Source organism: Ailuropoda melanoleuca, chromosome 5 (genome assembly GCF_002007445.2).
Source record: "Ailuropoda melanoleuca isolate Jingjing chromosome 5, ASM200744v2, whole genome shotgun sequence".
NCBI classification, from domain to species: domain Eukaryota; kingdom Metazoa; phylum Chordata; class Mammalia; order Carnivora; family Ursidae; genus Ailuropoda; species Ailuropoda melanoleuca.
In genome coordinates this window covers 66,988,128-67,000,212 of record NC_048222.1, presented here as the reverse complement: position 1 = coordinate 67,000,212, position 12,085 = coordinate 66,988,128, and the positions used below count along the sequence as shown (strand labels likewise).

Below are 12,085 nucleotides of genomic sequence, written 5' to 3'. Positions count from 1 at the left end.
CAGGATGATAAAGCAGTCCAGGAGCTTGGTTACTGTCATGGCTCTGAGGACATCAGCAACATCTTCAGTTTGCAGTGGGAGGGATAGAGGTCAGAGAGAAATCACTCTTTTCTGATGTGAACAATAAGAGGCATGGATAAATTTAAAATGATTGGTTTTAGTACCAGCATGATTTCAGCTTGAATTTTACTTCTGATAACTGCTGGAAGAGCACAAATATATTCAAATCTTTTCAGCTCCTCCTTGCTTCATGAGACAGTAAGGTACTCTTTCTTGTCTATCACTTTATTGACTGAATTAGTCCGTTTTCTCGTCCGTCGCTATCAATGCCTTCTTCCTCAGACGCTGCAGACTGACACTATCACTGAAGCCCCCAAAGCAGCTCTTCTTTCATATAGATTTGGTCAAAGAGAAGGCTACAGCCTTTTCTCGGGGCCTGAAAAACTTAAATGACTCAATTCTAAATTTAGGAAGAGACAATGGGAACTAGCAAATTAGGGTAAGCAGTGGAAAATCCTTTCCCCCTCCTTCTGCTGATTGGATTCAAGATGAAACCTTAGTTTCCCCATCTGTAAGACAAAGATCGTTTTCCACCTTGTTATCTCTGAGGAATGTGAAGAATCTGAATGGTGAATGGCTTGATCTGAGTGGCAAGAAAAGGATAAATTGCTCACTTAATAAATTGCCAGGCCACTCGGGTACTATTTAGTAGATTACCTTTTCCAGAGCGCTAAATGATAGTAAATGGCAAATGGCAGTAACTGGAAGAGTTAATGCAGCTTTGATCTCTTGAACTGAAAGACTCTGTAGTTTCCTTAGAATGAGGTGGAATTATTTCTTCCCTTTTATCTGTAGCCCAGGAAACCTTCAAAAAGGGAAGACATTATTACTTTTCCCCATCTTGCATGGCCATTAAATAAAAGGGATGGTGTAGCTGGACGCACATGTATGCACACACCAAAAGTGGCCATTCGGATCTCAAAAAGAATTCTTTACAAACTGAGGGCTTCAGAGGGGAGGAGGGTGGGGGAATGGGATAGGCTGGTGATGAGTAGTAAGGAGGGCACGTATTGCATGGTGCACTGGGTGTTATATGCAACTAATGAATCATCGAACTTTACATCAAAAACCAGGGATGTACTGTGTGGTGACTAACATAACATAATAAAAAAATTATTATATTAAAAAAATTAAAAAATTAAATTAAATTAAAAAAATAGAAGCTAAAAAAATTTTTAAAAAATGAAAGTATCATTTATCATTCCATTAATTAAAAGTACTTACTGAGTACTGACTATGTGCAAGGGTTTGTGCTAGATGCCGGGAGGAGCACATGTGAATGACGGAGCATCTGCCTTTCAGGTGCTCAAAATGTGGAGAAAATATTTTCTCAAGGTTCTTAATCTCACATCGCTTTCGAAAGGGCTGACACTTACTATACCAGTCTGCGTCCTAATACCCACTGCCAGTGACATAGATGGTGGCATATATGGACCCCAGGAGAGTGCCAGAACCTAGGACGAATATATTTTCAGTTGTGACTTCTCCAGTCAGGGACTGATTATGACCAGGAACAATATAAAGGGTATCTGTTTTACTTGCTAGAAACTTCGATCAGTGTTCTCTTGTGCATCAGAACTGCTCCTTAGGAGCAAGCACAAGGCACAGGGCAAACTGTCCTGTGTGTGTTCTTGTGAAGTGTAGTCACCATACCTCTACCAGTTACACTATCAGTACTGTGCTGGATGCCCTTGCCATGGCCAAGTGGCAGATGGAGTCTGGAAGGAGAGGGTGCACTTCCTAGGACAAGACTGTGGTTCTTCACCAGTGTTCTTAAAAAGACTCTTTCCACAGATTCTGTGACTCTCAAGTCATCACTGTTAAAGAGAACCAAATTTCAGGAGCTACCAAGGCAGGTGGACCAACAGGAGAGGCAGCACCTTGATTTCCACTTAATCCTGTAAATAGTCTTACTGACTCTGAGCTGCTTCCACAGGGCAGAACAAACGGAAACCCCAGCATATACACACAAATACACATGTAGTTAAAAAAAAAAAATCTAAAATCCAGTTCTACTACCCAGAGATAACTGCTCTTAACATTTGGTATATTTTCCCTTTGTATTTTCTAAATTGGAATCATATTGTATATTCAATTTTGCAGTCCGCTTTTATTCATTTAGGAACATATTGAACACATTTTCCCATGTAATTAAATATTCTTTGAAAACATCATTTTACATTACTGCCCAGTTCCCCTCTTATTGGGCATTAAGGTTGTTTCCCAGTTTCCCTCTACATAAATAAGACTTCAATGAATACTCTTATTTGTAATATCCTTTGCCTATTATTTCTTTAGATTCCTAGAAATGACATTACTGGTTCAAAGGGTATAATTTTTCAACGCTTGATATTTTTTGTCAAGTTGTATTCTGGAAAGATTCTACTATTTTATGCTCCGATCCATCCACAGTCCTTTTAGGGTGCTGATATTGGGTTCAAGAGCCCTGAACCCAGAAAAAAAATTACACAACTCACTCTACCCTTGAGTTGTTTTGGTCTTTAGTATAGACAGAGCTCCTTCCCTTTTCAGACTGAATTGGACTTTACAATGTTGTACAGAGGAGAGTTTAAATATATGGACAATTGTACATTTTGAACTTCTCCTACCAGTTAGAAGTGATAAAAATGTAAAATGCCATACACACACATACACACACACACATATTTATAAGAAGAAAAATATTATATCTAAAGATACATTTCCTGTATGTTTTTCTTAGTCTGAGCGGGATAAAAATACCTTCTATACATCCACATTCACTACTTATGTATGTATTTGCTGATATTTATGAAAAATTGGTAGAAAGCTCATCCATATTATACACCAATATTATCGCGCCATACTAATATTTTGTACCTGGTTTCAACTCAACATATTAAGAATATTTTTTTAATTTTGACAAGTTCCTACTTAACTAATTTTTAATGACTAGAGAGTATGTTGTTTGAGGTTATGCCAAAATGTATGCAAATAACCACCAATGTTGAACATTTAGTCTAGTCTCAGTTTTAGGCTATTATAAATACACTTGTAAATAATCATTTCATACACCTTTAGTTATTTTATTAAATTCCCAGAAGTGCAATTTCTAGGTCAAAGACCATTAATGATTTTAATGTGTTTGAGAACTACTGAAAGACAACCAGAAACAAAAATAAAGTTTTTACCAAAATATCTTTCTACGGGCAATGTAAGAGTACATGGAAAAATTTGTAATATATCATTTTAAAATATATTTCTTGTTTTATCTTTTTATAGCTTATCTCTATTAGTTTTCTATCACGACTCTAACAAATTACTATAAATTTAAGGGCTTTAGACAACTCACATTTATTATCTTACAGTTTTGTATGTACGGTTTTATAGAAGTCTCATGTGGGTCTCACTGGGCTAAAATCAAGGTGTCTGCAGGCTATATTCTTTTCTGTAGACTCCTGGTAGGATGAACTTCCTTGCCCTTTCCGTCTTCTGGAGGCCACCTGCATTCCTTGGCTTGTGGTGCCTTTCCTCCATCCTCAGTTTGTAAAGGCCAGTCAAGTTCTTACATTGCATCGCTCTGACCTCTTCTGCCTCTTTTCACTTTAAGGACCCTTGTGATTACATTGGGTCCACCTGGGTAATCCAGGAGACTCTCCCCAGCTCAACAGGTATAACTTAATCACATCTGTGAAGTCCCTTTTGCCACATAAAGTAACGAATTCCCACTTGGGGGGATTAGGTTGTGGACATTTTTGGGAACCATTACTCTGTTAGCCACATTGTCCTTGTTCCTTTTATTGGTCAGATCCCTGTGTCTTCTATTATAACTGAGCTTCACCTTGTTTTTTTTTTTTCCATTTATCTTCTAGTTTGGATCCAAATATAGACATCTTGCTTCAGAAAATACTATTTATTAATTTAGGTATCGACGCTTAGTGTGGTTCTCCCTGGGTCATTTGCTAAGCAGCATGATATTATAAGATTGACAAAGACCATTATTTTATTTGTTCCTTAACTTTCATGTTTCTTCCCTCCAAGGATACATTTTTCATTTCAAAGCCACAGGAACTGGTGTCACTTTCTCTCTGTACTGATAACACAGGATTAAAATTGTTGCACCAAATAGTCTTTTATTTTTCCCTCTCCTCCTAATTTATCACAAGCAGATATTCTACCAGAAGTTGGGAAAAAAGATTTCCAGCTGATGGGCAGCACCTCTACCTTGTGGAAGATTCATTGCTCTGCACATTTTGAATCTGCTGACAAGAAACTTGGAGCAGAAGTAATCAGAGCCCTCACAAGATTGATTTTTGTCCCCTGCTGGCATATGGCATAGAGGGTGGAAAGGCGCTCATCTCTCAAACTAATCTTAACTATTTAGAAGCCATTATTGCAGGATTACAAATCATCAGAATACCCTCTTTTTTTCTAACAACGTTATTTATTAGCAAGTCCTTCAAATTAGTCTTGTGTCTTGGCTTGACACTATTCTTAAAATCAGCCCTGATATAAGTTTCTTCTAAAAAGCATTACAGTTAGCACCATCACTTTAATTGCACGAACGTTCAACCAAATTCCATTTCCAGTTCACATTTTAAAAATAATTCAAACCAAAATGCAAATTGATTCTTGTCTTCAGTTTGTAAGAAATGCTTAAAGTCAACTTGTCATGAAGGAGAAATTGAATCTATTACCTGTATTCTTCCAGGAAGGAAGATGTATGGAAAGGAGAATAGCGAGATTTATCTGATGTTTGGCTGATATATGGGTATATAAAATCTTAAGTAATACTGATAATGTCACACAATATTGCAACATATATTTTCAGTTGAACATTATAAGACAATAAGGCATAAATGGAAATTAAAGGGAAAAATCTGAATGGTTGTCAGGGAACACTTTTTCATTCAGAGAATCATAAACATATGGAATGGTGTGTCAGGCAAAGTTTCCAAGATGAGAATATTAGAGTAATTACAAAATGGATTTATATTCTGAGGACTGAAGTGCACACAATGAGAAAGAGCTTTGAGTCAAATGATTTTTAACCACCACTCCCCAAAAAAGCACCTTATGAAAATGCATTTCACAAGTATTATCTAAAACTGTGAGGTATCAGAAATACAGAAGTGTTTAATGCTTTAAGAAATAGCTATTTCAAAAATGAAAAGAAAAAGAGGGTAAGAAAAAAGAAAGGAGAGATAAAACAAAGATTGGAAGGGAAGACTTAATGGAAAGCTATTTAAATGAAATGATGTATTAATTCAATTTCACAAGTCTTGATTAAAAGCTGGAAACTTGACAAAGTCACCTTCAAGATTTTTTTGAGACTTGGTGGGTGATATTTTTAGTATAGTTACCTTCCATGCTCCACAAGTCTTATACCAAGAGTTACTACTCTTTATATCTGAATTCAGTCCACCTTGTATCCCCATCTTCCGCCTTATAATTTACAACAATTATTGCTATGATGACATGAAAACACTAGACATTCCTAAGCATAGCACATACTGCTCCTCTTGAATGTATTGATATGGAGCCACTAAGCAGAGATTCTGTATTTAATATTGCAGCTAGGGGCTCTAATAGTTTGGTTAATTGGTTGGATGAAACAGAGGTGGCTCAGTGTGAGTGAGCTGAAAATGCCCACCTGCCTGGGTTTACTGTAGAGGAATGAATTCAAAAAACTTAGGGAGATTGGAAGCTTAGAGAGGATTTGTCATTCAAGGCCAACTTACCCACCCCAGGGAAGAACAGAAGATACTCCTTTTACCACTATGGGGAGACATGGATTTGTGAGGGGAAGACCAGTATCCTTGAAGAGCTCTGTGGTCATCCTTGTCCAGAGGCCCTATCGAACAGTGGTAATGGTGCCCACTGAACTGGGAGGCTTCAGTGCAAGGAGAGCAATTGCAGCTGCTGTTGGAACTGTGATGTCACGGTTTGAGCAAGTTCACATATCCAGTGGCACCTGGGAGGCGGCTGTTGAGCTGGCAATTATTTTACCCCCAATACCTGTTAGTAAAGACCACCAGAAGCTGTTTGCTTTCAACGGGGAAAGCCAGCAATACACCTTCGCTGTCCTACTTCAAGCATATACACTCTCCAACTCTATGTCACAATTTAGTCCATAGGCATTTTAATCACCTCTCGCCATCTGTGAGACATCACACTGGTCCATGCTATCGATAACATTATGCTTATTAGACCTAGTGAGCGAGAAATGGCAACTACTCTAGACTTGTAAGACATTTGTGTGTCAGAGGGTGAGAAATCAATCCAACAAGAATTCAGGGTCCTTCTGGGTTCCAGAATCTACCACGATGTGTACTTTAAATATTTTATAATTTTATTTGTCAATTATGCCTCATAAAGCTGAAAACAACACCAAACCTCAGAGGCCCTCTACCTGAATTTCTAGAGTGAAATTTCTTGAGGCCCAGTGGTGTGGGGTATGCTGAGATATCTCTTCTAAGGTGAAGGATAAATTGTTACATCTGGCTCCTCCTACAACCAAAGAAGAGACACAATGCCTAGCGGGCCTGTTTGGAGTTTGGAGGCAACACCCCAATAGGGTGTGTTACTCTGGACCATTTACTGAGTGACATGAAAAACTGCTTGTTTTGAGTACAGCCAAGAGCAAGAGAAGGTTCTCCAACAGGTCTAGGCTGTTGTGTAAGCTGTTCTTCCACTTGTGTCTTCTTGTTCAGCAGATCCAATGGTGCTTGAGGTGTCAGTGGCCAATAGGCATAAGCGAGTCTCTGTTAAATGCAGGCTCTTAGGATTTTGAAGCAAAGCTCTGAGATCCTCTGAAGATCATTACTCTCTTTTTGAAAACAAAATGCTTAACCATGGCCACCAAGTTACCACGCAATATAAGCTGCCCATCATGACTCACCTGATGCACCAAGCCATAAAGTTGGGCAGCATTCCATTAGCAAATGGACGTGGTATATAGAACATTGGGCCTGTGCAGGTACTAAAGATACAAGTCATTTACATGATGTGGCCTACATGGCTGTGGTCCCCACTTCTGCCACACTACCGTCTTTCTCCTAGTATGCCCCTATGGCCTCATGGAGAGTTCCCTATGACAGCTGACAGAGGCAGAGAAGACACAGCCCTTGCTTTTGGATGGTTCTGCATGATGTGCAGGCAGGACCTGAAAGTAAACAGCTGCAGCACTACAGCTACTCTCTGGGACGTCCCTGAAGGACAGTGGTGAAGGGCAATCTTCCAGTGGGAAGAACTTCAAACAGTGCCCCTGGTTATTCACTTTGTTTGGAGGGAGAAATGGCCAGATATGCAACTATATACTAATTCATAGGCTATGACCAATGGTTTGGCTGGATGATCAGGGACTTAACAGAAACATGATTGTGAAATTGGTGACATGGAACCTGGATAAGAGGTATGTGGAGAAACTTATCTGAATTGGAGAAAAAACTGAAGATATATGTGTCCCATATAAATGCTAAACAAAGGGTGAGTATCTGAATAATGAAGTGGATGGAATGACAGATGTGGATAGCAGTCAGGCTCCCCAGTCACTCCTATCATCACCCAGTGGACACCGGAAAAAAGTGGCCATGGTGGCACAGATAGAAATTAGACACAGATTCAGCAACATGGACTTGCACTCACTTAGGCTGACCTGGCTATAGCTACTGCTGAGCTCCCAATCTGCCAGCAGCACCAGACCAACATGGAGCCCCCAATATGGCACCATTCCCCAGGGTGATCAGCCAGCTACCTGTGACAGATTGATTATATTGGACTGCTTCCATCATGGAAGAGGCAGAATTTTGTTCTTACTGGAACAGACATTCTGGATACAGTTTTGTCTTCCCAGCATGCAATACTTCTGCCATCTGTGGATTTACTAAATGCCTTAACCACCATCACAGTATTCCATACAGCATTGCTTCTGATCAAGAAATTCACTTCATAGCAAAAGAAGTACACGAATGGGCCTATGCTTGTGGAATTCACTTGTCTTTCCATGTTTCCCCACAATGCTGAAGCCCCTGGTTTGACAGAGTGGTGGAATTGCCTTTTGAAGACTGCCAGCTGCAGGTCCTGGCAGTAGCTCGCAGGGCAGAGTAAGGTTCTCCAAAAGGCCGTATATGTTCTGAATTGGTGTCAAATATATGATGCTATTTCTCCAATAGCCAGGATTCATGGGTCTAGGATTCACAGGACAGTGGCAACATTCACTACTGTCTCCGGTGATCCACTGTCAGAATTTTTGCTTCCTATACCTTCAATCTTATACTTTGTTGGTTTAGAGGAAGGAAGAAATGTTTCCACTAGAAGACACAACAATGATTCCATTGAACTGGAAGTTAAGACTCTCATCTGACTATCACGGACCCCTCATGCCTCTGGATCTACAAGCAAAGCAGGGAGATATGGTGTTGACTGGGGTGATTGATCCTGACTACCAATGGGAAATTGGACTAGAACTCCACAATGGAGGTAAGGAATAATATGTTTGGTATATAGGCATTCCTTAGGGCATTTCTTAGTATTACCATGCCCTGTGATGGAAAGTCAATAGGAAACTGTAACAACCCAATTCAGGCAGGAGAACTATAGAGACCCTTCAGACATAAAGATTTAGTTCACCCCAACAGGTAAAAAAACCATGACCATTTGAGGTTCTTCCTTAAGGCAAAGATAATATTAAATGGGTAGTGGAAGATAGTTAAGAACACCAGCTATAACCATATGACTAATTACAGAAAGGAGGACTGTAATTGTCATGAGTATTTCCTCCTTATTTTGTTATGAATGTTTGTCTTTGTGTTTGTGTGTCTGTGTGTATAATATCTTTGTTTTCTTCCCTTTCTTATCCCTTTATTATGTAACACAAGATGAATCTTCTTTATATCATAGAATTTAAGGATCGTTAACTTTACATCATGGTTTTGGGAAAAGATTAGTGTATTTTCAGTTGTATACAGAATAGTTGTACCATTTTAGACAGAATTGTGACCTTGTTATTTTCTTTATCAGGAGATTAAGTATGGTTTAAGAAGATCTTTATGGGTGCCAAATTGATAAGGGGTGGGTTTGTGATGGTTAATTTTATGTGCCAACTGGGAAGGTATTTTTGGATGAGATTAACATTTAACAGATTAACATTTAAATTGGTTTTCTCCATAATGTGGGTGAGGCTCATCCAATCAGTTGAAGTTCTGAATAGAACAAAAAGACTGACCTCCCTGAACAAGAGGCAGTGCTCCAGCAGACTACCTTCAGACTTCATATACACCACTGAGAAGTGAATGGGTTACCTTACACAGCAAAAGAGATTTTCATACGTGATTAGGAACTTGGGAAGATGATCTTGAATTATCTAGTGAATCTAATGCAATCAAAAGGGATCTTACAAAAAGGACTCTTGGCCTTCAGACAGGACCATAGCATCAGCTTTCTTGGGTTTCTAGCCTGCCAGCCCAGACTGCAGATTTTGGACTTGCCAGCCTCTATAATCACATGAATCAATTCCTTATAATAAAATTCTTTCTATGTGTGTACACTTCCATTGGTTTTGTTTCTCTGGAGAATCCTGACTAATATATACTCTAATATTTTACTTCATTTTTGGTTTGGGTACTTATAATAAAAATAATTGTCTTCTGACACAATGGCTTCATTTTCTACTCATTATATTTTTTAAAATGAGATGAAAATCTTTAAAGAATTCCTGTAGAATTAAAACATTATCTTTAAGAAATTATGTTACCTTATGATGGATCAAATGAAGATACTTACATAATCTCTAGGATAAATAACTTCTACTAGAAGGTTTTTTCTAAATATCGGTGTTGGGCTGGCAGAGAAAAGGGGCCAAGACACCCAACATGGCCGACTCTCCTGCCAAGATAACCAACTATCCTGCCAAGATTTAAACCAAAACCTAGGCGGGAAACCGAAACCCGTCCTACCGACTTTCCTCACCCCCAGCAGTACAATAAAACCCTTGCCACGACTCTCCAAGACAGACTTTCCCCCACCCCCAGCGGTGCCCAATAAAAACCCTCGCTGCCCTGCCCTGGACGCGACTTCCCCGACTCAACGCTTTTCCTCGCGGAACCTCGCCCAAGGGTGCTTGCAATAAAGCTCATCCTCTGGACCACGTTTGCCTTTGCGGTCTTGATTTCATTGGCGACGAGAAGAAAAACCTAACAATTGGATGAAAATATGTAAAGATAAATGCAAGCCTATTTAGGAGACTTATATGATAGAAACGGTTTCATGACAAACAAAAAGCAGAATCAGACCCATAAATACAGAGAACAAGCTGATGGTTGCCAGAAGGGAGGGTGGTGGAATGGGAAAAATGGGGGAAGAGGAGTGTGGGACACAGGCTTCCAGTTATGGAACAAATAAGTCATGGGAATAAAAGGCGCAGCGTAAGTTATATAGTGAAAAATACTGTACTAGAGTTGTATGGTGACATAGCATAATGTATAAGCTTGTTGAATCCCTATGTTGTACACCTGAAACTAAGGTAACATTGTATGTCAACTATACTCATATTAAAAAAAATGATAATTAATTAAAAATAGTTTTATGAACCAGGAGAACAGTTGTTTACCTTTTAAGGGTGAATATTCTGTAACTCTCTGTTTTTGGTACTCTGTTAATCAGAATTCACAAAAGCAGTGGGGTCTTAGAGTTGTTCCGTAATAAAATAACTATGTGTGAGTTTAGCAGTTCTACCAACAAGATTGTAAGCTTGGAGAAGTAGAGAACTTAGCATATTTTTTTCTGCCCTCATAGCAACTAAAATAGTGGGATAATATGGCAAATAAAAAAAGCATAGCATTGACTATGTAGTATAATACATAAATAAAGCGAATGTTCAATAAATAGTCTACTTGTGGCTTTACTATTGACCACTGTGTCTTGCCTTCCCAGATCAGTCGATCACCTGGATAAACTGCATCAACTAAAGTAAGATTAAAAATAAAATACACAGTAAAGGAAATGAGCCTACAGAAAGGAATTATTGCTAGAGATAATAGAGGTTAATAACATAAGTATAAACTGTATTCAAGTTCTATAGCTGCTGCAACAAATTACCACATACTTAGTGGTTTAAAACAACCTCAGTGATCTTATTCTATAGGTCAGAATTCTGAAATTCTGAAACTGGGTCTCACAGAGCTAAAATCAAGGTGTTGGCAGGGCTGTGTCCCTTCTGAAGGCTCTAGGGGAACATCCCTCCTTTGTCTTTCCTGGCTTCTGTCACTAGCCTGCATTCCTCAGCTAGCGGCCCCTTTCCAGCAACGGCGGCGTTTCTCTCACCTCTGCTCCCATTGTCACGTCTACATCTCTGACTTTCCTGTGTCCCTCTTGTAAGGACCCCGTCTGAGTACCTTCAGTCACTGAGATCATTCGGGATAATCATCCCAGTTAAGATCCTTAACTTACTCACATATGACAAGTCTCTTTTGCCACGTAAGGTAACACATTCACACTTTTAGAGATTAGAACATTGACATCACCAGTCACATAAGTCAATATTTACTAAAAGAGTTGGGCGTTTTTTTCTTAATAATAGGAAATATGTTTGTCTTTTCATTTTGCCAAATAAACTTAAAATCTAAGAAATCTGGATTAAGTATGTGTGGAGGATTCCACAATGAAATGTGTTTTCATGTTTCAACAGCAGATGTATCACCCAGGGACACTCTCCTTAGGAAACAGCAGGAATCTCCTGCCTACTCTCTCTTCTGGCTTGAAATTCATCTCTTTGCCAGCTGCCAACTTTAAACTGTAGTGAGCCTCTCAGTTTATGGTCCTTTCAAGCTAAAATCTGTTACACTAGTAGAGAAATTGTAATACTTACATAAATCAATAATTGCAACGTATGTGATACCATAAATTCATAGCTTGCCCAAAGTGTTATTAGCTACAACATTTGTGTTTTGCATGTTTAGCCTATCAAACAACATAGACAATTGAACTCATTTACATACCTACCTAGGTATATCTTCACTTTTCTAATTTGTTTTTTATAAAGATACAA

The 12,085-nt window shown here is 38.9% G+C and overlaps 1 pseudogene; it reads left to right on the top strand.

Moving 5' to 3' along the window:
- The first annotated feature begins 5,819 nt into the window (after positions 1-5,819).
- LOC100470698 lies at positions 5,820-8,768 on the top strand (annotated as a pseudogene).
- The last annotated feature ends 3,317 nt before the right edge of the window (positions 8,769-12,085 follow it).